We start from the raw sequence: 27,935 nt of genomic DNA, 5'->3' as shown, positions 1-27,935 counted from the left end.
CAGTGCTTCTGACTAAAGGGAGAGTCAAATGTAGCTGTGGAGCTATAGCTGTATTCATGGTGATAATGCCAAGGACAACATTTTTTTTTTTTTTGCATGTGCTTTTTTTTTTCCGTCATTCATTTTATTGGTACATTTTAGGTATACAATATGCTGACATTCATTGTTGGGAATTTGAACCTTTACATAATATATCTTGGTTCTTGTTTTTTTCCCCATTCCCTTGCCCTCCCTTCAACCCCTTCACCTCTCCCTATTTACAAAGACTTTGTTTCCATTTTTTCCTTTTCTCATCTTTATTCCTTTCCCTTCTTTCCTTTCTCCTACCCCTCCTTCTTACCCTTCCCCTTCCCCTTTGGATCTTTTCTTCCTATTTTACATTATCTGTTATACATTTTGATCCTTATTTATACTTTCAGTTTCTTACACCAGAGAAACTATTCGATATTTACACATGTGTGAAGGACAGCATCTTAAACAGACTCTTCCTGTGTGCCATGCTGGTTCTCTTTTGCTTCGTTTCTTCATACACAAGACCTCATCCTGCAGCTTTCCTGCTATTCTTTGAACTATTTGACCTCCTTTCAATAAATCTGTTTTCTTCTTATAGTTCCAAAGTTACTTAGCAAAACCAAGCATCCTGACTCCAACATAGGTCCAGAAACTGTCCTGAGTCCAGGTATCCATAGATGTTTGGGCTCTGGGGACTGGTGTGCTTCGTAAAGACAGTGAAGTTAGTGGCATTAATGCTACTACTTAAACTCTTACTGACTCCCAGTAAAATTTGTGATTATGTTCCTTGAAAAACATAAGTCAGGAAGATTTTTTAAAAACAAGAGAGGGAAATGAAAGTAAAAATTAAGCTATTGGTGAATGAGTTAGACTGTTATATATATTATTTTATAATGAGAAATGGAACATAGGTAAATGAGAACACTCAATGGGTCCTCAAATTCTCAAATTCTCTACACTGCAGGAGAATCTTCCTGGGAAACCAAATCATAGTAAAGGGGTTCTGGAGAGAAAATGATGAATGCAGTCAAAGCAAAGGAAACTGTGCCAACTTTGGGGAAGGAAGTGGACACCAAATTGTACTCCATAGGTTTCTCTGCCCTGGTGTTGCTGCAATTGAGATTCTAGTTTTGGTTCCACAGTGTCCTTTATGTCTCTACATTAAAAATGTGACTATAGTTAGAAGAGATCATACATTAAATCTTTTTTGGCAAAGTGTTTTACAAATTTCAATCATTCATGTACTATCTTCACAAGTTTGCAATATTCACCTTTTATTCTTCTTTTTAAGCATAAACTTATCTATTGCCTTTGTTCTAAATGGCATACATAAATGTGGAAGCTTGCTATGTTATATATGTTAATACTCATGGAAATACATTCATAGTATTAAAATGCTTACATAGCAACATCTTGTATTCCACAGAAAATTTAAGTAAACTTGGATTTTATTTTTGTTTAAAAAATTGTACAAGAAGTTCAGTTTTTGAAGTCTTTACTGACCAAAACATGTCTAGGTAGAAGTGGTGGTACAGCCTCTGGGAGGCTGAGACAGGAAGATTGCAAGTTGAAACCCAGCCTGGGCAACTTCATGGCTTAGTAAGATTCGGTCTCAAAAAGAAGAAATTTTCTAAAAAGAGCAGGGGATGTAACTCTGCAAAGTTCCTGGGCTCAATCTCCAGTACCACAAATAAAGTCTATATTGGCAGAGGAGCATAGGCCCCCAGCTCCCAGCAGCTGAGCCTTTTGAGCTACCTTACCGCTGCCCCCAGCTCAGAGGAACAGAGCCCTACCCACTGCAGAGGAGGTGAGCTGTGCTGGTTCCAGCAGCACATTCCCCCCCACCCCTTGAAATGAGAAGACATGTAAACAAATCCAAAAACCAGACTTCCAGATCACCTAAAGCAACCCCAAAGGGAAACGAGATGGAACAATCTGATACTCAACCATCTGGACTCCCTGAACTGTCAACAAAAGAGGATCTGGAAAAAATGAAATCAGAAATAATTTCCCAGATAACAGGAGAGATTGTGCCCATAGTGCAACACAAGATTAATAAATCTAGAGAGGACACAGATAAAAAAGTAGAGGAGCTGAGGAACATGATGGAATCCTAACATTGGAAACAAATGGAATTCATAAAACAAATGCAAACAGATTTCCAGGAGACTAAAAGCTCCAATGAAAGTTTACACAGCAGAATTTCAGGACAGAATTCTGTGAGGACGGAATTTCAGATATAGAAGATAAGATTACAATTAGTGACCAGGAAAAGAAAAATTGCTTTAAAATTGTAAGGGACCACAAGAAATCAATCCAGCAGCTGCTAGACGATGCAAAGAAGAATAACATAAGACTGATCAGAGTCAATGAAGAAACAAGAGAGAGTGCAAATGACATAAAAAAAAAACTGTTTACAGAAGTGATGGCAGAAAACTTCCCAAGGAGGGGAAAAGAACTTAACATACAGATAAGTGAAGGATATAGGACTCCAGCCAGCCTTAATCAAAAAAAATCTACACATAGGCATATAATAGTTAGGATTCCAGAAACCCAACAGAAGAACAAACTTCTACAAGCAGTGAGAGAAAAGAAACAAATCACATACAAAGGAAAGCCCATCAGAATCACAGCAGACTTCTCAAAGCAAAACCTCAAGGCAAGAAGAGCTTGGAGTGATATATTTCAAGCCCTAAAGGAAAACAGCCTCCAGCCCAGATTGATGTACCCTGCAAAACTATCTTTCAAAATTGATGGAGAAATAAGATACTTTCATGACAAGGAGCACCTCAGGAACTTCATGAATAACAAACCAGCACTCTAAAAAATTTTAGGCAATATCCTAGGAAAAGACAATGAGGATCACAACCCCAGGAAACCCAGCAGAATGAATCCCTTGGGAGTGACAAATTAAATGCAAAGGGGGAGAATCCAACAAAAAGAAAAAGTCATGACAAGGCTTTTAAAACTCTTAACTTCATCTCCCTAATGAGTGTATAATTCAATCTTGTTATTGTGCTGATTAGTATTTTTCTGATTCTAGAGTTGCACACCATTCCTTGTTCTATACTGGCTATTTATCATCTTCTTATATCTACATTTTATTAGGTTATCTATTAATGAGCTGTAAGAGTTCTTTATATATTTTGGTCAAAGTTTATATGCATTGTAAATATGGTCTGTTTAAGGACTACTTTTCATTTTAATGATGTCATTTAAAGATCTAAATATTGATGAAATCTGATTTATCAATTTTTTCTTTTATACATCATGTCTTTTGTATCCTACGTAGTTCTTGCCTACCCTGAATTCATAAATATTTTCCCTTATAATTTCTTCTTAAAGTTTCATACTTTTAGGGTTTCTTATTTAGGTTCATAGATCCCTTCAACTTATTTTCATGTGTGGAAAAAAAGGGTTGAGGTTAATTTTTTATATACAGATACCAGGTGTTCTAGTGCCATTTGCTGAAAACACTATCTCTTCCTGGGCTCTTGAATTGAGTTTATAGTCTATAAAATGCTAATTTTAAATGATCTTTCAAAACTCTGTGGACCATATATGTGTGGTTCTATTTCTAGCTTCTCTGTTTTATTCAAGTGATCTATATATCTTTCCTTACAACAACACTGCCTTGATTACTGTAGCTTTAGAAGAAGTCTTAAAATTAGGTACTAAATGTCTTCCAACACTATTTTTGTTTTTAACTTTTCTAGGTCCTTTGTACTCCTACATAACTTTTAAATTTCGATATCCAATTCTTCATTTATAGCAAGTATACACAGACTTGAATTTTTATATATACCTTGTGTTTTCTAATCCTGCTAAACTCAAGTACAAGTTCTAGGGGTTCCTAGAGATTTCTTAGTATTTTCTCTGTAGATGATCATTTCATCTACATATAAAGATTTTGCTTCTGCCATGCCAATTCTATCCTAGTTGTGTCATTTTATTGCCAGACTATTTTGGTGGGGCCTAGGTTTCAAAGTTTAATGGACAGATAAAGAGTAAGCATATCTGCCCTTGTTCCCCACCTTAAGGAGAAAGCATTGCATCTTCTCCATTCATATAAGGTGTTCTCTCTGGAAGTATGGAGTACATGTCTTTAATCTGTTGAGAAGTTTCTGTTCTACTTCTAGTCTCCTGATAGCTTTTACCATGAACAGCTGTAGAATTTAGTCCAATATTTTTTCTCCAACTAGTGACAGGATCATATGGCTTTTACCTTTACTCTGTTAAAATGATGACTTTTGGGGGTGGATCTTCCAATGCTGAACCAACACTGCCATCCCTATAACAAAACCACTTTCTACATCCTGCCAGATCTGACTTGTAAGAGTATGTTTTGTTAAACAAATTTCTATCTGTGTTCATACTTTTTCTTCTATTATCTTTATCCAGTTTTAGGATTAGCACAATATTGAGTTCCTAAAATGAGGGGAGAAGTGTTCCTTCTTTTTTCTGCTTTAATTGTTTGATATAATTGATCAGTTAAAATGTTTATGAGCCTGCTGTTGTCATATAGGTAGGTTTTCAAGCTAGGAATATACTTTCTTTAATAGGTGCTATTCAAATTTTATATTTCCTCCAGAGTTAGTTTCATTAATTTGTCTTCCAAGGTACTTCTCAGAAGTTGTCAAATTTATTTCAAAAAAAGATTTTTGTAATATGCTTTCTATATCCTTTTAAATTCTGTAAAATCTGTGGTAATGTCTCCTAGATTTTAATATTGTAACTTAAAAAATGTATAACTGATATTGTGTAACAGGAAGAAAAGAGCAGTGGAATTGGGAGGGGTAGGGGAAGGGAAAAAAGGGAAAAGAAAAAATATGAGAAGAGGAAAAAATATGAGAAGAGGAAAAAAATGGAAACAAGGTCTTAGCAAATAGAGAAGGCTGGAGGGGGTGAAGGGAGGGCAAGGAAAGGGGGAAAAGAATAAAAACCAAGAGACTCATGTAATGGTACAAGGTCCCAATGATGAATGTAACTGTATTTTATACTTAAAATATACCAATAAAGTTAATGGGGAAAGAAAAAAAAAAGAAACACATTTAATTCAAAAAGAAACTCATAGACCAAAAGGTAAAGGGTGGAAAACAATACTTCATGTGACAGGAACCCCCCAAAAAGCAGGAGTAGCTATCCTCTGCAGGTCAAGTTGATTTCAAAACAACACTGATTAAGAGAGACGAAGAAGGACACTACATCCTTGTAAGGGGAACAATCCAATGGGAAGAGATGACAGTCATAAATATCTATGCACCAAACACTAGTGCACCCAACTACCTAAAACAAATATTAATGGACATGAAAAATCAAATGAGCACTAATACAATAGTAGTGGGGGACCTCGATACCCCACTCTCACAAATAAGTAGATCAACTAGACAAAAAATAAGCAACAAAATACTAGAACTCAATCAAACTTTGAACAAATGAACTTAATAGATGATAACAGAGTGTTCCACCCCACAAAATCAGAATACACATTCTTCTCAGCTGCACATGGGTCAATCTCTAAAATAGACCACACACTTGCTCATAGAACATGTTCAAGAAAGTGCAAAGGAATTGAAGTTATCCCCTCTATATTATCAGACCTTACTGATTGCCATGAAATTGGAGATCAATAGCAAAAGAAACTCAAAAAATTTCATAAACACGTGGAAATTGAACAACACACTTCTGAATAACCAATAGGTCACACAGGAAATAAAAGAAGAAATCAGTTCCTACAATTAAATAACAATGACAATACACATATCCGAATCTATGGGACACAATGAAAGCAGTCTTAGGAGGGAAATTCATAGCAGAGAATACTCATATTAGGAAAACAGAATGAGCCCAATTAAACAACCTGATGCTGAACCTCAAGCTTCTAGAAAAAGAAGATCAGGACAAACCCAAAGCTCATACAAAGGAGGAAATCACAAAGATGAGAGCACAAATCAATACAATGCAGACTAAGAGAATGATACAACAAATCAATGAAGCCAAGAGTTGGTTCTTTGAAAGAATAAGCAAAATTGACAAACCCTTAGCCAACCTTATCAGTAAAAGAAAAAAATAAAAAGGCCCAAATCCATGCAATTAGGAATGAAAAGGATGAAATTACAATGGGCCCAGCAGAAATCCAGAGGATCATCAAGACTTACTTCGAGAACCTATAGGCCAATAAGGTGGAAAACACAGAAGAAATGGACAGATTCCTAGACATGTATGAATTACCAAAGTTGAATGAAGAAGACCTAAAAATTCTAAACAACCCAATATCAATGAAATTGAAAATTTAATTAAAAACTTACCAATTAAGTTTTCCTGTTGACTTCACTGCCAAATTCTACAAGACATTTAGAGAGGAACTACTGCCACAACTCTTTAAACTCTTCAATGAAATGGAAAGGGAAGAAATACTCCTGAATTCATTCCTGGAAGCAAGCATCACCTTGATCCCCAAAGTAGAGAAAGATCCAACCAAAAAAGAGAACTATAGGCCAATCTCACTAATGAACATAGATGCAAAAATCCTTAATAAGATACTGGCAAATAGAATGCAGAAGATCATCAAGAAGGTCATACACCCTGACCAAGTAGGATTCATCTCAGGAATGCAGGGATGGATCAACATATGCAAATCAATAAATGTAATACACTATATCAATAGAGCCAAGGACAAAAAACATATGATCATCTCAATAGATGTAGAAAAAGCATTTGACAAAATCCAACAGGCATTTATGATAAAAACCCTACAAAAAATTGCAATAGACAGTCTCTATTTCAATATGATAAAAGATCTATGAAAAATCAACAGCCAATATCATACTAAATGGTCAAATACTGTAATCCTTCACACTAAAATCAGGAACAGGACAAGGATGTCCACTATCACCACTCCTGTTCAACATAGTTTTGGAAATAGCCATAGCAATTAGACAAGAGAAAGGAATAAAAGGAATAAAGATAAGTTAAGAAGTCAAATTGTCATTATTTGCAGATGACATGATACTCTATATAGAAGACCCCAAGAACTCCACCAAAAATCTTGTAGACTTAATAACCAAATTCAGTAAAGTAGCTGGACGCAAGGTCAACACACAAAAATCAATAGCTTTCCTCTACACAAACAACAGACTCACTGAGTCAGAAATAGGGCAAGCAATTCCTTTCACAATAGCATCCAAAAAAAGCTAAAATACCTAGGAAATAACTAACAAAAGAAATCAAAGACCTCTTCTCTGAAAACTATAGCACTCTGAAGAGACAGACTGATGACGATATCAGAAAGTGGAAAGACATCCCTTGCTCCTGGGTAGGAAGAACCAACAGAGTGAAAATGGCCATACTTCCAAAACTGCTATATAGATTCAATTCAATCTCAATTGAAATTCCAGCAGCATACTTTGCGGATCTTGAGAAAACAATCCAAAAATTCATTTGGAACAAGAAGAGACCTGGAATAGCAAAAGCAATCCTAGGTAACAGAGGCATGGCAGAGGGTACCACAAGTCCCAACTTGAAACTATATTACAAAGCTACTGTGATAAAAACAGCATAGTCCTGGGAAAGAAACAGACCTGAGGACCAGTGGAACAGATTAGAAGATGCAGAAACAACTCCAGACACACTCAGCCACCTCATCTTCCACAAAGGAGCCAAACACCCTCACTGGAGGAAAGATAGCCTCTTTAATAAATGGTGCTGGAAAAATTGGGTTTCAACTTGCCAAAGATTAAAACTAGACCTATATCTCTCACCATGCTCTAAACTAAAATTGAAATGGATTAAAGATCAAAATATTAAAACAGAAACGTTGAGCTGGCTAGAAGAGAGGTTAGGTAGAACTCTTGAGGACCTTGGTGTAGGAAAAGATTTTACGAACAAAACCTCAGGTGGCCATGAACTAGCACAAGCAATCAACAAGTGGGATCTCTTCTCATTAAAAAGCTTTTGCACAGCAAGAGAAACTCCCAACAGTGTGAAGAGACAACCCACAATGTGGGAAAAATTTTTCACCTGCTGTTCCTCAGACAAATTTTATTATCTAGAATCTATAAAGAACTTTAAAAAATCAGACCCCCCCAAATTTAAAGACCCAATCCAAAAATGGGCATCTGAAATAAACAGACAATTCTCAAAGAAGCAGAAATAGCAAATAAACATATGAAAAGATGTTCAACATCACTGGTCATTCGAGAGATGCAAATGAAAGCAATGCTGACATTCCACCTCACTCCAGAAAGAATGGCTGCTATCATGAAATCAACCAATAACAAATGCTGGTGGGGCTATGGAAAAGAGGAACAATTGCTCCTCTGCTGGTGGAATCACTGTGGTGAAACCATAGTGGACTGGTACAATCACTGTGGAAATCAGTATGGCAATACCTCAAAGAACTAGGACTAGATGTCCAATTGGACCCAGCTATCCCCCTGCTGGGTATCTTCCCCAAAGAATTAAAAGAATGATACCACAGAGGTATATGAGTACCCATGTTCATAGCAGCACAATTTGTAATAGTTAAAACTTGGAAGCAGCCCAATTCCCCATCAACTGGAGAGTGAATAAAGAAGATGTGTTTTTAAAAAATAAAATGGAGTACTACTCAGCCATAAATAATGAGAAATTAGAGACATTTATAGCTAAATGGATGCACATTGAGGTGATACTCTTAAGTGAAATAAAATAGGACATATGTGTCAATACTGAATAGTTTCTCCTGTGTGAGAAACTGAAAGTGTAAATAAGGACTAAAAGGTATAATGGATAATGTGAAATAGGAAGAAAAGGTAAAGGGGAAGGGGAAGTGGGAGAGGTAGGGGAAAGGAAAGAAGGGAATGGAATTAATATGAGAAAATGAAAAAGTGGAAACAAAGTCTTTGTAAATAGGGAGGGATGAAGGGGTTGAAGGGAGGTTAGGGAAATGGGGAAAAAATGAGAACCAAGGGAGATTATGTAAAGGTGCAAATTCCCAATGATGAGTGTCATTATATTGTAAACCTAAAATGTACTAATAAAATTTTTTTTTCTGGCTAAAAGTATCAAAGGGTTTATTAGTCAAGAAAACAAACCAAAACCCCCAAAACACCTTAACTGAAAAGAGTGGTTAGAAAAAAAAAAGCTGCCAACCCCAAAGTTCAGACTAAGATTTCTTCCATATTGTGGTTCTAATATATCCATTAATGGCAGAATGTAGCAATCATGGAATTATTGCTAAAGTACTTTTGAAATTAAGAAAAAAAACCCTTAAAAAACCCCCTCAAATTAAACCCATTACAATCTGACCAAACATGTCTACTTAGTTTCAAGGTTGCTTTACAAGTAAAATGCCTACATTTACACAATAGCCTCTCGGTAGCATTTTCAGACTACTGTTCTTTTAATTTATCCCAACATGCTATAAATGAATAAGTTACACTATTTAAAGAATTACTGTCCATACGTTTTCTTCTGTCTTCATCAGAGAAAGAACACACAAATGAGATTGAGATGCAGTGTGCACATACACACAGGTGACCTACAGAAGCTGGTAGGGCTAGAGAGGGTGAAGAATCACTTGAACTTCACTCTCCAAGGATGCATGAATGGCTTTAAGCCCTCTCTAGAGGGCTTTTTAAGAAAAGCATTTTGTATTCAAAACCTTTAACGCTTTCATTCTTATTCAAAATCAGCCCAGCTGTTAGTCAGTGGCAGCAAGAATTACCATGTCAAGTTCTGGCAGAGGCAGTACTAGGTACTGTGCCCACAAGTCATAAAAAATATATATATATATTTTCTTTTAGACCCAAAGAAAACCTTTAAATTAAAAAAAGAGAATTTTTAACCCTAAATCTTGCAAAGGAATATCATGTAACAAATGGCTTGAAGTAGTCTATCACAAAATTGGGGAGATTTTTATTTCATTGAGTCAGCAAGGCATTTTGTTGTTTTTTTAAAAAAATCTCATTTCCTTACAGAAAGTTTTTAGTTTTTAATGAACTTGTAAACAAAAAACTCCCATTTCAAAATAAAAACAAAATCCCAGATCATATAAATGTTTACAGTGATTACATATCTAAGCAACATACATACATGTTCAGTTGTTAAGATGTTAACTAAATGTGACAAATATGCTTTTTGTTTAATACCAAGAACATTATAGAGTTAATGCAGAGTCTTAAGGATAATCTAGTAGTCACTAAATTTTTCTTAAGTGTTCACTTTAGATGCTCTTATTTCTAGCATAGGTAAGCAGGCAGTCTTTCATATGCTCAAACCCTGGAATCTTTGGTTGCTACCATATCAGCTGGCTTGCAAACAAAAAGCCAACCATTTAAAGAATGTTTTAAGTGAACAACTTGCAAACCCCAGGGATGGAAAACCCTAAGAATGCCCAATTGTGAGCATTTACAACCATCACAACTGTGGCTGAAGACTGTTCATTTCATTCCTCTGAAATGAGATCTCAAAGGATATTTCAAAATAAAAGATTTTAACAAAAAATTGGCATATGCACAATTTCTCCACCAGTATGTGTGTGTCAACCATTTAGCTAACTTTTCCACTTGAAAAAATGCAATAAAAAACCGGACACCATGTTTCACTATCTCAGCTAATATTCACAATTACAGTGGCTACAACTCCAGACAAAGCATCAGTAATGCTGCCCAGAGCCAGTTTACACTGAAATTAAGTTCTTTACACCAAGTAAGTGGTTTTCCACAACCATTGGCTAGTGTACATATGAACTAAAATTTCTAGATTTGGGGAGAAACAAATGCTGCTCTGATCATCTGCTCTGCTTATTCTGTTCTTCAATTCATGCTTAGAAGCCTGTGGGGGTTTGGGCCTGATGACCCCGCCCACTGGAAGAGGCTGCCTGCTGTGAGGCTTTCTACTTTAACATTGTCCAATCAAACGTGTAGTCATATTGATGATTCAAATTCCTGAAAATGATGTGAAATAGCTGCCTCAGGTACATATAATCCGGGGCTTCCTCAAAGCACAGCCCACGGCAATAGTTAAAGTACATGGCAAATTCTGCAGGAAACCCCTTACATAAAACTTCAACAGGAGTGGTCATCTTCTTTTCATTAATCTTTTCATAGTGTGTGTGTGTGTGTGTGTGTGTGTGTGTGTGTGTGTGTGTGTGTGTGTTGCAGCCTTGAGTCCTTGCCATGGCACGGTGGTTCTATTAAAATACATCAAAACATAACCTAATGATTCCATGTCATCTCGACGACTCTGCTCAATACCAAGATGTGCATTGACGGTAGCATATCGGGCAGTGCCAGTGAGGTTTTTTTCTTCTCTGTATGGTATGTGTTGCCTTGTCCTGTTGTCTCTGTACTTCTTGGCCAAACCAAAATCAATAAGGAGCAACTTATTACAGTGACGCCCAATACCAATTAGGAAGTTATCTGGCTTAATGTGTCTGTGTATAAAATTCTTTGTCGGCACATATTCAATTCTACTGATCATCTGGTCAGCTAACATAGGTACAGTTTTCATTGCGAACCTTCTTGAACAGAAATTGAAGAGGTCTTCAAGGCTGGGTCCCAGAAGATCCATGACTAGCACATTATAATCTTTTTCCTGGCCATACCACCTTATGTGGGGGATGCCGACCCCACCTTGAAGAATCTATTTACAGAGTTTGCTCTGGGGCAGCAACTGGGGATGGCCGGCCTTCTGAGACTCTAGCTTCACTGCCACTTCCTAGCCGTTGGTGATGTTAATCGCCAGGTAAATGTCCCCGAAGGAGCCAGACCCGCTCTTCCGCACCAGTTTATATTTCCCTCCGACAATGAATTCGGCCTTGGAGCCGCTGCTGCTTGCCATCCCGGGAGACGAAGATGGAGCCTGGGGCCAAGCCCCGACGCCAAGGGGAGGACGAAGGCCCTGGGGCTCGTCCACAGAGCACGGCTACGAAGGAGGGCGCAGGAACTGAAAAACGGAGGGCTTTCCTGGCGTTACAGGGTCCAGAATCGGCCAAGGGAAACGCGGTCCGTCGCTCAAGTAAGGTTTTTTTTGTTTTTTGGCCAGGCCACAGTCTGTGAGGCATTTCTCACTGTTACTTAGGGGAGGCCAAGCAAAGCCGCTGTTGGACCGGGGATTTAGCTCAGAGGTTTCGCCGCCTGCTGCGCAAGCTCAAGGACCCAAATTCAATCCCCGTAACAAAAAAACAAAACAACAAAAGCTGCTGCTTTGCTTTCACAGCAACGTAGCGGGCTGGAATAAGGGAGCTGTGAGTTAGGGGAGCGATACTGCTGCCACCACTGCTGCTGACTCCAGCCCAGGGAGACACCTGTCACTCCGCCGACGCCGCCATCTTGTTACTCCGGCTCCAACCAACACAAAATGCCCCCAGTCCCGGGAGTCGCTTCTGCACAGCGCAGGGCACTCTGGGAAAGGGATCGAGAGCTCTAGACTCTAAGGGTCGGCAGCCACCAATAAAATTAATTATATAAAAGTCTATATTTTACTCTAACCTTTGATTGATAGTTTGGCTGGATGTGAAATTCTAGGTTGAAGTTATGTCACCTGAGAACATCGAAGGCATTTTCCAAATATATTCTAGCATCATACAATGTTGAGGAGAAATCAGAGCCAGTTAATTTGTATTGCTTGCAGATTACTTTTTTCTTCTCTAGATCTTACTTTCTTTTAATCTTCAGTGTTCTAAAATATTACAAAGTTGATTACTTGTTCATTTTATTTCTAATTTGTAGTGCTGGACACTAATGCTTTCAACTAACATGTGTCTCTTGAGCATTAAGATTCAACTTTTTTGGACTGGGGATTTAGTTCAGTGGTTCCGCCACCTGCCTTGCAAACGCAAGGACCTGTGTTCGATCCCCAGTAACAAAAAATAACATTCAACTTTTTGAAAATTTTTTGCCTTCAATTTTTAGTGAGATATTAGACTTCCAAGATTAGATCCAAATGTTTGGAGCCTGTATAGGTTAGAGTTGATCAGGAGAACACAAACCTTTCTATGTCTCCAGCACTGGAAGGGCTAAAGTAATAAAAGTTCTGAAATGCCTAGTTCAGTCCACCACTCCAGTGTACATGATCTCTAGATGCTAAATTTAAAGCTGCTTCAAACCTCACATCCAGCTCTGTCCACTTATCTGCCTAGATCTGTCCCTGGAGGATAATGACCTCTCTTCTTATTTCTCAGTCACTGATACTGGCTCTAGGCTCTCATCTTGAACCATATGGGAAGGCTGGAAATGTAGTCCCGCTTCTTAGGAAGGCAGAGCAGACTTAGCCAGGATTGGAAGATGTCCAAGTGCAGGGATAATCCAGTACAGAGCCACACAGGCTGTGTACATACACCAAATCTTACCAACACTAACCATGTGGCCTGGGGCAAATTTCTTAATGCCTCAATCTCTCCCACTAGAAAGAAGGAGTAAAATTATTAGCTACTTCATAGGATGGTTGAGAAGATTAATTGAAACAATAAATGTAAATGGATGTAGATCAGTGTTTGGCACATAGTTCACTGCTGTTATGGTTTAGATCTAAAATGTCCCCTAGATGTCTCATATGTTCTGGAAGATGACTAGATCAGAGGGGTGGTACCTCATGTGATACCTGTTTGGAAGAGTTGGGTCATTGGAAGAAGACCTAAAAGAATGTATTCTTGTCTTCAACTCCTCCATGGGTTGAGGTTTCCTCCACCATGCCTTTCCACCATGCTGTTTCTGCCTTGAAACCAGCCAACTGTTGACTGAACCCTCTGAAACTGAACCAAAATAAACTTCTCCTCTGAGTTGCAAGCTGGACATTCTGTGCCAGTGATGAGAAAGTGACTAATATCAGCACTTTTAGTATGTGTAATTATTCTAATTTTATTATTTAATTTATTATTTGTATTAAATTATTTTTCTTTACATTTCCTCTAAGTCATTTTGCTCTAAATTTTGAAACATGCCTTGAACCTTATTTTCCAGTCTATTGATTATTACAACTTATAATTTTAATCCCTAAGGTAACTTTCTTATTAAGATTATTCTTTTTTAATAATATCTCATTCTTTTACAAATGCAATTCTTGCTTGGTATTTTGTTCCTCCTATTTTATTTTCTATCTTCTAGCAATTTACTAATAACCCTTTTCCTCTTTTTTTTCTCTTATGAGCTTCTCTTCCTCTTCCTGCTTCCTTTTTCTTTCTTTCTTTTTTTTTATTCTTAAGTTCTTTTATTGGTACATTTTAGGTATACAATACATTTACATTTATCATTGGGTGTTTGTACCTGTACATGATGTATTTTGATTCTTATTTTTTCCCCATTATCTGTGTGCCCTTCACCCCCTCCACCCTTCCCTATTTACATAGACATCATTTCCATTTTTTTTTTCTTTTCTCATAATTTTTCATTTCCCTTCTTTCCTTTTCCCTTCCCCTCCCTTCACCCCTACCTCTTTGGACCTTTTCTCCTATTCTTTTTTCTTTTTTGATACAGGGTCTTGATATGTAGTTCAGGCTGTCCTTGAACTTGTGTGGATCCTCCTGTTTCAGTCTCCGAGTGCTGGGATTACTGTGTGCTCCACCACCCCTAACTTCCTTCTTGTTTTTAGAAAAATAGTTTTATTTCAGTAAGGTCCTGAGATGATCAAGACCAAAGCCTTGGGGTTAATGTGCTATCTTGTGAAGAAGCCAACAGCAGTATTTTTATCCTAATTTTTCTTATTTCACACTATTGAATCAATAACTCTATTACTAATGATAGTTTACGGTTACTCTGTCCTTACCGTGTGTCAGGTAGTGTGTTTTACATTCGTATTCTCATCTAATTCACCCCAAATTAAATCCACGGGCATTAGTATTATCTCCATTTCTTTAAAATGAGATTACTGAGACTTTCTGAGGTCAGATGATTTGCCCAAGTCCACACAAGTAGTAAGTGGCAGAGTTAAAATTTAAACATAGATCAAATGGCCATAGAGTTCAAGCTCTGAACTACTACTTCTGCACAAAGCTCATCATTTTTTATGGTTGCAGAGTATCCTTGTATGCACATGCACATGTGCGTTTATATTCAAACCCTCTCTAATGAACATTTAGGCTGTTTTTAAAATTTGCTCTTATAAACAAACATTACATGAGTATGCATCTATTATGGGAAACATTTTGTCCACTGTACACTTATTATTTTATAAAAGTAAGTCCTAAAAATGAATTTTCTAAATCAAAAATTACCCACATTAAAACATTTGTATGTATTTTGATTAACTGTCTTTCATAATGAAGTTGGAGCAACTGACACATCCACCAATAATAAAGTGTCAAAATGCCTGTACCCTACATATTCATTAAATACCTGTCAGTTCTCACTTTTTGTCAATTTCATATAAAGGACATATTGCTTTACTGTTTTAATTTTCTTTTATTTCATTCTTAATGTGGTTGGAAATCTGTTCATATGATTGTAGGCCATATACCTTTCTTCTTTGTGAATTGTTAGTTCATTTTCTGTCCAACTTTCTCCTAGGGAACTCCATCTAGTTGGTATGGATTTGTAAATACTCTTTAGTGACAGTAACTCCTTAGAGAGAGTAACCTGTTATTTATGCAGCATATATAATTTCCTAGTTCCTTGTTTCCTATTTTTAGCTGTTTATATTATTTTAAAGGGGATTTTAAATATTTATATAGTCAAATCTAGACTAATTAATCTTTACTTATATTCTTTCTTTCAGTGGATGAAAGAACGAAACCAACATGAAATTTGGTCCTTAGGAGTGCCTGATCTGAGTTTCTGAAGGAATCAGTCAACTCAACAATCTGTTGGCCCCACCTAGGAAATATCAAAATTGTTTCAAAATGATGAAAGTGTTCACTTACACATTAAATGTTTACCTAAGTCAATTTAGGAAAGATTTCTACCTAGTTGGATGGAAAGCTTCTAAGCTTACTCTTCTGACATATATTCTGCTTAAAAAGCATGGTGTTAAAACCAAAGTTAGGTCTGGATGTTAGTGCAGCTTGTTGGGATGGGTGCTGGTTAGGTCATCTGACTATTTAATCTTAAGCGTCCCATCTGATATCAGAATACCTCACTGTTGTTTCTCCAGTTTTGTTCCTTTTTCAACACTTAAAGTTGCTCCCAAAGAAATTAAATTCAAGTCATAACTGAGTAGAGATCAAATTGATACCAGGACAAAAGTCACTAGGATATGGGTAAGTACATGAGGTCTAGAACGCAGAAAGTATTTCTAAGTTAGGACTCCAGGTTCAAGGGATGGGAATTGGGCACAGATTGACTCAGGATAGAGTTCTACTCCATTCCTTTTCTACCTTTTCATTAGAATGATCTCCCTGGATCACCCTCTTACTTTCCTCCTCCAGTTATCAAAACTCTTACCTATGGATACCACAACTGTCCCTGTTCTTTGAATTTCTCTTCCTTTGGAAATGTGGGCAAGTCCTACAAGTTTTACCTCAAAGTCTAAAGTCTTAAAAAGAAAGTAGGCAAATCTTAATCTCTTATTCTTTAAACTAGCACTTAGGCCGGGGATTTAGCTCAGTGGTTCTGCCGCCTGCCCTGCAAGTGCAAGGACCCAAATTCGATCCCTGGTACCAAAAAATAAAAAATAAATAAATAAAATAAAATATCACTTAGATCTCAACTCTTCTGGTAGTCTTGAACATCCATCAGAAACTTTTCTGTGTTGTGTTTTATCACTGCTATGTGTATACCCTAACATGATGCTGTGTTGTCTCACTTACTGGTTAATCTGCTCCATGAGATACTGCTCTTCATTTGGGCAGAACTGAGAATGAATCATGTCTAAACCTGTAGTGCATAGCACAGTGTCCAACATGTATTAGGCACTCTGTAAAAGTCTTCTTATTAGAAGAAAGGAGAGGAACAAAGGAAAATACTACTCCAACATGGTATTATGAACTTGGCTTGGGAGAAGTAGGAGTTAATAGCTTCAGTATGAATGCATGTAAAGAATGGTAGTATCACATTTGGAAGTTTATCAGATAGTGGTTAAAAAAGGAAATATGATGATCCTTGGATAATTTCTGTAAGGGATCAGCCAAAGATTAAGCAAAACCAGACATCGTTAGAGTGTACGTCTGTGAAATAAAAGAAAAAATATGTTTGGAGAGCAGGCTGTGCACACAGTTTAGCAAATAGTGCTCATATCACTGTATCTATTGATCAGTTTACCTGAATTTCCTTAGTTTATCTTGCTTCTACCACTGCTTAAAATCAGATAGATGGTAATAGGATATACAATTCAGCATGCCAAGAGTTATTTGAACACATCTGAAGTTCATATAATTAACCAACTCTGAGATTCATTTAGACATCATGAAAGAATTTCTTACATGCCAAAGGTTCTTGGAGTGTGACATTTCTAAAAATGATCAAAATGTGTTGCAGCAATTTTTGAAAAAGGGACTTGCTACCAATAAAAGTCTCTAAGGCCTGTCTTTTAATGGATACTCACTAATCAATTCCAGAAATTAAACCAATATTTAAATTTTGTTACCCCAATCCAGAAATAGTTCCAGACAAGATTTTTCTTATTGCAAAATTGTTCTAATGACTTTGTCACACTAAGATTCTTTCCATGTAACATACATACAGACTACTTGTAAATTATTTTAGTTCTACCTCAGACACTTGGAGTCCCCAAGTGCTATAAGATTTATGGCATGAAATCTTCCTCTGCTTAAAATGCTGCCTTCCTCCCTTTCAGTCCCGGGAGCAGTGAAAACAAACAAGCCAAACATAAACTGTCCTGCATCTCTGGAACATTTCTACTGGCTAAGTTACCCTTACCTTAACTGTTGGGCAGACACTCAGGCTCAGATGGGAAACTGGTGGATCTGACTTGAGTAGCGGAACTGATTGAGGCCTGTGGTAGCTGTGTGCATAGACATGTGGCTCTTTGAAAGTGGGAAAATAGAGCTTCATTTTCATACTCAGAACCCCTTTTCTTCTAGAAAGCTAGCCAGGGTAGAGAAGCTAGTCCTATAGAAAAGGTAAACAGGACAGAAACATGTAAGACTTTGCAAATTAGTTCCTGTGACTCACGAATTAAAATATTGATGGCAAGCACCAGGAAGGAAGCTCCCCTGCTGCCATCCCAAGCTCCTAGGGCAGAGAAGCTGAGCCTGTCCCAGCACTGGGAAGGAAGCACCCCCACCGCCATCCCAAGCTCCTAGGGCAGAGAAGCCGAGCCTGTCCCAGAACCCGGAAGGAACCTCCCCTGCCTCCATCCCAAGCTCCTAGGGCAGAGAAGGTGAGCCAGTCCCAGAACCCAGAAGGAAGCTCCCCTGCTGCCATCCCAAGCTCCTAGGGGAGAGAGGGTGAGCTGTGCAGGCACCAGAAGCACAGCCCGCCCCCCTCGTGGAAATGAGAAGACACATAAACAAGCCTCAGAAACAGAGTTCGAGATCACCTACAGCAACCCCAAAGGAAAATGAGAAGGAACAATCTGATACTCAACCACCTGGACTCTCTGAACTGGCAACAAAAGAGGATCTGGGAAAAATGAAATCAGAAATAATTACTCAGATAACAGCAAAGATTTTGCTCATGGTGCAAGACATGATTAATAAATCTAGAGAAGACACAGATAAAAAACAGAGGATCTGAGGAACATGATGGAATCCCAACATAGGAAACAAATGGAATCCATAAAACAGATACAAACAGATTTCCAAAAGATTAAAAACTCCATCGAAAGTCTGCGCAGCTGAATGAACCAATGTGAGGATAGAATTTCACATATAGAAGATAAGATTGCAATTAGTGAGGAGGAAAAGAAAAATTGCTTTAAAATGGTAAGGGAACATGAGAAATCAAGCCAGCAGCTGCTAGATGATGCAAAGAAGAATAACATAAGACTGATCAGAGTCAATGAAGAAACAAGAGAGAGTGCAAATGACATAAAAAAAAAAACTGTTTACAGAAGTGATGGCAGAAAACTTCCCAAGGAGGGGAAAAGAACTTGACATACAGACAAGTGAAGGATATAGGACTCCAGCTAGCCTTAATGAAAAGAAATCTACACATAGGCATATAATAGTTAGGATTCCAGAAATCCAACAGAAGAACAAACTTCTACAAGCAGTGAGAGAAAAGAAACAAATCACATACAAAGGAAAGCCCATCAGAATCACAGCAGACTTCTCAAAGCAAAACCTCAAGGCAAGAAGAGCTTGGAGTGATGTATTTCAAGCCCTAAAGGAAAACAGCCTCCAACCCAGATTGATGTACCCTGCAAAACTATCTTTCAAAATTGATGGAGAAATAAGATACTTTCATGATAAGGAGCACCTCAGGAACTTCATGAATACCAAACCAGTACTCCAAAAAAATTTTAGAGAATACCCTAGGAAGAGACAATGAGTATCACAACCCCAGGAAACCCAGCAGAATGAATCCCTTGGGAGCGACAAATTAAACGAAAAGGGGGAGAATCCAACAAAAAGAAAAAGTCATGACAAGGCTTTTAAAACTCTTAACTTCATCTCCCTAATGAGTGTATAATTCAATCTTGTTATTGTGCTGATTAGTATTTTTATGATTCTAGAGTTGCACACCATTCCTTGTGCTATACTGGCTATTTGTCATCTTCTTATGTCTATATTTTATTGGGTTGTCTATTAATGAGCTGTAAGAGTTCTTTATATATTCTGGTCAAAGTTTATATGCATTGTAAATATGGTCTGTTTAAGAACTACTTTTCGTTTTAACGATGTCATTTAAAGATCTAAATATTGATGAAATCTGATTTATCAAATTTTTTCTTTTATACATAATGTCTTTTGTATCCTAGGTAGTTCTTGCCTACCCTGAATTCATAAATATTTTCCCTTATAATTTCTTCTTAAAGTTTCATACTTTTAGGGTTTCTTATTTAAGTTCATAGATCCCTTCAACTTATTTTCATGTGTGGAAAAAAAGGGTTGAGGTTAATTTTTTATATACGGATACCAGGTGTTCTAGTGCCGTTTGCTGAAAACACTATCTCTTCCTGGGCTCTTGAATTGAGTTTATAGTCTATAAAATGCTAATGTTAAATAATCTTTCAAAACTCAGTGGACCATATATGTTTGGTTCTATTTCTGGATTCTCTGTTTTATTCCAATGACCTATATATCTTTCCTTACACCAACACTGCCTTGATTACTGTAGCTTTAGAAGAAGTCTTAAAATTAGGTACTAAATGTCTTCCAACACTATTTTTGTTTTTAACTTTTCTAGGTCCTTTGTACTCCTACATAACTTTTAAATTTCAATATCCAATTCTTCATTTATAGCAAATATACACAGACCTGAATTTTTATATATACCTTGTGTTTTCTAATCCTGCTAAATTCAAGTACAAGTTCTAGGGGCTCCCAGAGATTTCTTAGTATTTTCTCTGTAGATGATCATTTCATCTACATATAAAGATTTTGCTTCTGCCATGCCAATCCTATCCTAGTTGTGTCATTTTATTGCCAGACTATTTTGGTGGGGCCTAGGTTTCAAAGTTTAATGGACAGATAAAGAGTAAGCATATCTTCCCTTGTTCCTCACCTTAAGGAGAAAGCATTGTATCTTCTCCATTCATATAAGGCATTCTCTCTGGAAGTATGGAGTACATGTCTTTAATCTGTTGAGAAGGTTCTGTTCTACTTCTTTTTTTTTTGTACTGGGGATCGAACTCAGGTCCTTGCGCTTGCAAGGCATACAGCGGAACCACTGAGCTAAATTTCTGGCCTGGTTCTGTTCTACTTCTAGTCTCCTGATAGCTTTTACCATGAACAGCTATAGAATTTAGTCCAATACTTTTTCTCCAACTAATGACAGGATCATATGGCTTTCTCCTTTCCTCTGTTAAAATGATGACTTGGGGGTGAATCTTTCAATGCTGAACCAACACTGCCATCCCTATATCAAAACCACTTTCTACATCCTGCCAGATCTGACTTCTAGTAGTTTGTTTTGTTAAACAAATTTCTATCTATGTTCATACTTTTTTCTTCTATTATCTTTATCCAGTTTTAGGATTAGCACAATGTTGAGTTCCTAAAATGAGGGGAGAAGTGTTCCTTCTTTTTTCTGCTTTAGTTGTTTGATATAATTTATCGTTAAAATGTATGAGCCTGCTGTTGTCATATAGGTAGGTTTTCAAGCTAGGAATATACTTTCTTTAATAGGTGCTATTCAAATTTTATATTTCCTCCAGAGTTAGTTTCATTAATTTGTCTTCCAAGGCACTTCTTAGAAGTTGTCAAATTTATTTCAAAACAAATTTTTGAAATATGCTTTCTATATCCTTTTAAATTCTGTAAAATGTGTGGTAATAATGTCTCCTAGATCTTGATATTTTAATTTAAAAAATGTATAATTGATATAGTGTAACAGGAAGAAAAGGTCTAAAGGTGCAGGGGAAGTGGGAGGGGTAGGGGAAAGGAAAAAAGGGAAAAGAAAAAATATGAGAAGAGGAAAAAAATGGAAACAAAGTCTTTGCAAATAGGGAAAGGAGGAGGAGGTGAAGGGAGGGAAAGGGAAGGGGAAAAAAAATAAGAACCAAGAGACTCATGTAATGGTACAAGATCCCAATGATGAATGTAACTATATTTTATACCTAAAATGTACCAATAAACTTAATGGGAAAAAAAAAGAAGCTAGTCCTATAACAGGAATTCAGTTCAACACAAGAAGCCATAGCAGGCTCACTGGCTTCATAGAAGTTGAAAAAGTGTCAGCTAGTATTTAGTCGTTTTTGGGCTTGACCCATATGAAACCTTACCTGTTTTCTGTTGTGTTTGTTTTTAACTTAATGGGAACACATTATGGCATTTAAGTCTGTATTTGGGCTAAGTTTGATATTGATAATGACTGTTGGAATTGTGGAATGTTTTGATCCTTTGGTCTCAGTAAGAGAACACGTTTGAATCAAAAGCCTATCCTTCTCGCATCTGGTTTTAGTGGAAGGTATATGATGGGAAACCCAGGGTGCCTTTTGATGAACATTTGTTTTTATAGGCTCTAAAAAGTGATAATAATCAATATGATTGTAGGAAGTATTGACTAAGCATTTATGGTGTTCCTTCTTCCTCTTCTCAAGAGATTACTTAAGAAGGAGTCAATTAGACATTAGGAATAAAGTGAAAGCTAAGAAATGGGAAGATTTAGTAAGATTTTTGTTGAGTACAACATAAAGTCTGTTGAAGACACTGCCAGAAAAAACAATTTATTCTTACTGAATTTGTGACATTACCTCTCTCCCCAGAAAATTATCAGATATTCCCCAGTTATGATAATTAATGTTGCGTACTCTCTCATCTTCAAAAAGGAACACAAATAGGCATCAAGGTGAAGCACACTTTAAATGCTATTGAGACACACAAACATTAATTTCCAGTTTCTTTCAGTGCTTTCCTGTTCAATCAGAAGTTCTTTGCCATCACTTTGATGAATGTGGTTCTCCGGGATCTTTGAGCTACCCAGGAATAGGTTTGGGTGAACCAGTGTGGCCCATGACGCTATTATTTTCTTCACTGAAACTTCATGCCATGCCTTGGTGTTTAATGCAATTAGAGTTTTCTTTGGAAGGTACTGCCCTGGGCCGCCTTCTCTCACACAAAATGACAGTGAACAAGCATTATTCTTTCCTTTTTATTTTTTTTGTTTTTTGGGGTTTTTATTTTTGGTACCGGGGATTGAACTCGGGTCCTTAGCTTGCAAGGCAGGCAGTGGAACCACTGAGCTAAATCCCCGGCCCTCTTTCCTTTTTATTTGAAGAAGTAGAGTGGAGAGGAGTGAAATAACCCCAGAGGTAAAAAATAAAAAGCATCAGTGAAGAGAACATCATAGTTCTGCCAGTCATCCTGATGACCACTCATTTCTGCAGATTATATGAGAGAAATCATTCTTTCCAAAGAAAACTGCCCTTTCAGCTCAGGGCCTCAGGGAAGATCTTTGATGAAGCCTCACTTTCTTGATGTGGTTTCGTTCATTACAATTGGCCTTTCATGAAGCTTGCCAGAAGAGGCATGAACACAGGCACCCACTTACCACAACCTGGGTAAATAATTGTGGGCAGGGCTGCTGGTGTGGCCTGGGAGGGGTGGGTGGACAGGCTCAGACTCTGGATCCAGAGCAGATTTAAAGCTCTCCCACCTCCTTGGTCATTGTTCTGTGAATTTCAGAGGAGGAGAGGATCTGACCTGAGCAGTTTTTACCCTCCCCTTCCACTTCATCTACCAAAAATTAAGGATGAGTGCCACAGCAGATTAAAATCATTTCCGTATTTTCTCTCTGATCCTAACTTTTGTAGTTTTTCTGTAGAAGACCATATATAAAAATTGGAGAAGGAATTAGAGATGATATGCTTCCAACCCATTGCTGACAGAGTGACTTGGTTTGCTTGGTATTGATGGCTGTCATGTAGTAGTTGCAGAAACAAAACCAAACACTCTATATACTGTGACATGTGGTACAGTATGACAGAAAAGCAAGCAGATCCTCAGTGCACTATTCCATCCACATTGCTAGTTAGTACTTGCAGTGCAAGTGATTTTTTAAAAAATAACTTCTCTATTAAATTCAGAGTTGATTACCAATTAATTAGTACCTAAAATATTTACTGAGAACTCATAACATTAAGGTATTGTATTAATGATTAAAAGTATACACACACACACACACACACACACACACACACACACAGACAAACCTCCAAGAGGCTGGGTTTGGACCTTTAGGCAAGCTTAATATCTTATGTCTGATGAGTGAAAAGATTATTTAATCCTATTTTAAAAACAGTGCCCAACACACTTCCGGGAAAGAGGAGGGGACTGTTGTCAAACTCATCAATAAATGTCTCTGGTTATTGACAGTGAGTATGCAGATGAGTAAATGACTAGAACAGAGCCACCACCAAAACGTCTAAAAATTGGCACAAATCCTCAGAGAAAGACAATGGTGGAGTGAGGGTGAGGGTGCCTTCTTTGGGCTACAATAATACCTCTTACAGAGAATGGGGAATTTCCTATTTGCAAAGAGAAGCAAGATGAGATGAATTTTTCTAGAGAACAGTCAGTTTGTAAGAAGTTGAATGAGTGTTTCTACTTATGTTCAGGATTTCTGGCTAGGAAGAGGAGTTAAATATGGCAGAATAGATGTGTTTGAAATGAAGGGTACATCTCCTGGGAATTGTTAGACTCACACTGGGGTACTGGTTTTCTTTGAGTTATGGAAAAGCCTACCATATACTAATTCACTGCAAAATCTTCTTGTTGGCCTCTACTTTTTCTCTCCTATTGCATGCTGCTCGTATACCAACCATGTCTTTAACTGCTTATCTTCTGAGACCTAATGATAACTACAAAGTAGGCCCATAGATGAAAGCCATCTTTCCACAATCACACACATGTGCTTCAGCCAAATGCACTCTATAAGGTTCAGAAATGCATTCCTGAAGACATCAGTCCTGTGATGACAAAAAAAGAATTCTGCATGGTTTGAGTTTTCTGCAAGAAGCATTTTCGATAATGCTTTGACTTAGGGGGAAAGAAGGACTTTGGGGGGTTACCTCAGTGAATAATGAAATTGCAAATTTAAACTGTCTGAAACCTGTCCTCCAAACCCAGAGGCCTTATGTAAAAGCAATCTCATTTTCATTTTATTCTCTGGGAACTCTCCACGGCACAGTGAATTGCCAGCTTTTTGTGACCTTCAGTTCCTTAACTGCTCCCATAGGAAAATTGACCTTGGAACTGTAGAGAGGAATGGAACAATTTTCAAGCTGGTGTGGGGCTGGGGCAGAAAAACTTATGGGTTCTCCTACACTAAGATTTGTAGAACCGCTGAGATCACAAAAATGGAGACAAAAGGTACAAAAAAGATGCACATGAATTCCAAAGAGCATAGATAGCAAGTCTGACATGTGGGATGGAGACTCAGGCAGTCAGCCAGGACCAATTTCCAGTGAAGCTTTCAGAATCAGACAATACCTGATCTCCTCCAGATGCACAGCTGATTCAGGGCTCCCTGATTGCTTAGAACATCTTAGGCCTGAAGTAGAATTCAGAGTGTACAAGAATTCCTCCTTAACTATAGATAGTTTCTACAGGGGTTGAAGCTATACTCATAATAGATTTCCATTTTGTACAGGGACTTCATTAGTTTCCCGACTGTTTGGAGATGAGAGGTCCATCTGGTTATTGGTTTAACCAGGAAAGGTCTTGTGAATATGGAGCTCTGACCCCTACTTATGAATACTGTTCTATAGGCATACAACAGATTAGGGGACTGTGGCTTCTTATGTTTCTCCTGGCATGAATTCTTATTATGTTCATAGGCACATTGGCTTCCAGATTTTTGCCTTTAAGGCAAACCTTATTAAGTAACAATTAAAGTCTTTTCATCACACTATGAAAATCTAATTAGAATAACAGCATTGTCACTCTGTCCTGATAGAATTCTTTCTAGTCAAAAAAACTGAAACTGTTATTTGTGTGGGTTTCTATAGCCTGAGAACAGGCTGTGTAGTCATTTGGCATTTTAAATATCCAAAAATAGCTTGTGGGCCCAATTCCTACCATTTTTAGGGCTTAAAAATCCAGAGGACTGCTTCTGTATTAGAAAAACAGTCCAAAGAATTGGAATCCCCAAATCATGGGACACGTTAGCTGAGTGAGACTGAGGAGAATATCTACAGGGATTGAGCCTCAGGTTTCTTATCAGAAAGGATAGCATCTGAATTGATTCTCATCCCACAGGGTTCCTCTTAAGGTGAAATAAAACCACTGAGGTACTGGAAAGTTTTAAAATGTATAGCCTTCTCCAAGAAAAATTTCATTACAGAAATCAACTTTTTAGAAATCTTGATACGATAAATAAAAAATTTGTTTCCTTTACTAAAATCAACCAAACAAAAGATAAAACAATGTTTATGAACCAGGAGATAAGAATAATTTTCTTTCACATCTTCGTAAAGGGATCAAAATCCTGACCTGTGGGCAATTGTTGTCATTGTCATTGTGTGTATGTGGCTATTCTGGAGGAGAGGAAAATACCCTGATACTGAGTTTTATACATTTACAGGGTCAAGAATATCTACTGAAGGCAGAAAGAGGGAGTAAATATGTACTCTGAGGATCTAAGCAAATAATTTAGAAAGCACTCATTACCTTTTTACACTTAGAATCCAAATAGTGCAGACACTATGGGGTGAACAAGTTTCCCAAAATAGGATTAAAGAACATGAATGTTTGAGTAAGACTGACCCAACTCAAGTTTCACCTCATCTTGCTTATTTTGTGGCCTGTGTATTTTATATAGGGTTGTTTTGAGAATTAAATGAAAATATGTATAGATAAAAAGGCAGCGGTTCATATCCTGGTCATAGAAACACTTGATCAAGGTGAAATGTTGTTGTAAGTCCTTGTGTTTCAGCTGCGTACTTTGCTCTTTGTTCCAGTGCTTTATCTCATAAGAATGATAACACACAAATATAGTGCACATGAGGTCAGCTAGTTGGAAAGGGTACAGGTGGGTGTGTTCATGCAATTCCTGTTTGTAGGCTTTTGTTACCACATTCTTGGTATGTCTGAGGCAGGTCTGTAAAAACAAGAAATTCTTTGATCAAAGATGTTCAGCTGACCACATTTTATGATGGCATTTCTTTATCTTAATCTTATAAATGCTGAAGAATTGTGGAGTTTTGGAATTTCTGACAGATAGCTGCTAAAAGTTTTAGGATATGTCTGAACAAAGTGATCCTGAGGTTGATGGTAGAGGGTGGCTTATTGCCATAGATCAGTTATTGCTTAAAAGACATCAACAAGCTCTTTGGACTCCAAGCCAATATGGATGTTTTGGTTTCAAATGAAAAGAGCCTTGATAACATGAGCTGTGGATGTTTCTTCCTGATTTCAGCCTCTTTCTGCCCAAATTTCTTGGGTTTTGATGAGTGGATATTAGCTGAGTTGCATGAGATAGTAAATTCTTGAGTTCCCAGAGAAGGATAGGTTGAAGGTGTTATATGTCAGTTTAGGTGTTAAAATAGTCTGAGTTCATGGACTAGAAAAGGCCTGGGAATTAACTGTGTTTACTAAGGAAATATCTAGGACCCATACGATTCCAATGAAACTAAAGCTCTTAGAAATGCTTTCTTTTGCTCCTGCCTTCTTTTCTCTCTCCTCCAAGAAGGTCCAGACCAGTTCAGTGCCGGCCTTTTGGTTGTAGTAGCAGCCAACTGGCCCAGGCATGGCATATCTCAGGGCTGATGTTGAATCTCTGTGTAAGTCAGCCTTAGTAACCTCCGGTTTATGATCCTCCATGTGCTCAACTCTGTGCTGTCATGCGAAAGACAAGAGGCTAGAAACCAGGCTGAGAGGCACGGATTCCAGCTCAGCCTCTGAGTGACTCACTACATGATCCTGGGCAAATTAATTAACTTCTGTGTTCTGACTTCCTCATATGTATAAAAAAATAACAACACCTATTAATCCAAGTCAATCTCATGACTAATTTCTCTCTATTTAATATCCAATATATATGAAACAGGAAAGCGTGATGTACCCTCAGGGTCTTCCGGTGTTATTTGGCTATAAGCCAGATACTGCACAGAAAGGACAGGCCAGTGCTGTGTGTCTGTCCCTAAGGCAACTGACAGCACTGTGAGTAAACCTGGCCAATGTGTTTGAATGTCCTGAGACCCTTTGCTTTCTTCAAAACCACTTCCATCACTTGCATTATCTAAAGACATCCTCTAGATAGTGACAGACATTAGCTTTTTATAGGGTTTAATTTCTTCCTGGAATTCAAAGCTTTCCATAACTCTCCATGCATAACATTCCTGGGACACAGGCCAGACTAACTGCAAATTACACGTGAGGTTTGGATATGCAGTGGCCTAAATGATTTCATCTAGTTGAATGCTGCAGCCACTGAAAATTCCAG

The 27,935-nt window shown here is 37.6% G+C and overlaps 1 protein-coding gene and 1 pseudogene across 4 annotated transcripts in view; both read right to left on the bottom strand.

Annotated features, from left to right (window-relative positions):
• Phldb2 (pleckstrin homology like domain family B member 2) overlaps window positions 1-27,935 on the bottom strand; it is a 275,057-nt gene that overhangs the window by 245,317 nt on the left and 1,805 nt on the right. The gene's annotated exons all lie outside the window — the stretch shown is intronic.
• LOC147830454 (casein kinase I-like) lies at window positions 66-15,708 on the bottom strand (annotated as a pseudogene).

The sequence above is a fragment of the Heterocephalus glaber genome, unplaced genomic scaffold (genome assembly GCF_053883595.1).
Source record: "Heterocephalus glaber isolate CG9 unplaced genomic scaffold, H.glaber_assembly_v1.0 deba00000122, whole genome shotgun sequence".
Taxonomy (NCBI): domain Eukaryota; kingdom Metazoa; phylum Chordata; class Mammalia; order Rodentia; family Bathyergidae; genus Heterocephalus; species Heterocephalus glaber.
Note: the sequence above shows the minus strand (reverse complement) of the source record. Positions and strands in the feature narration are given on the sequence as shown.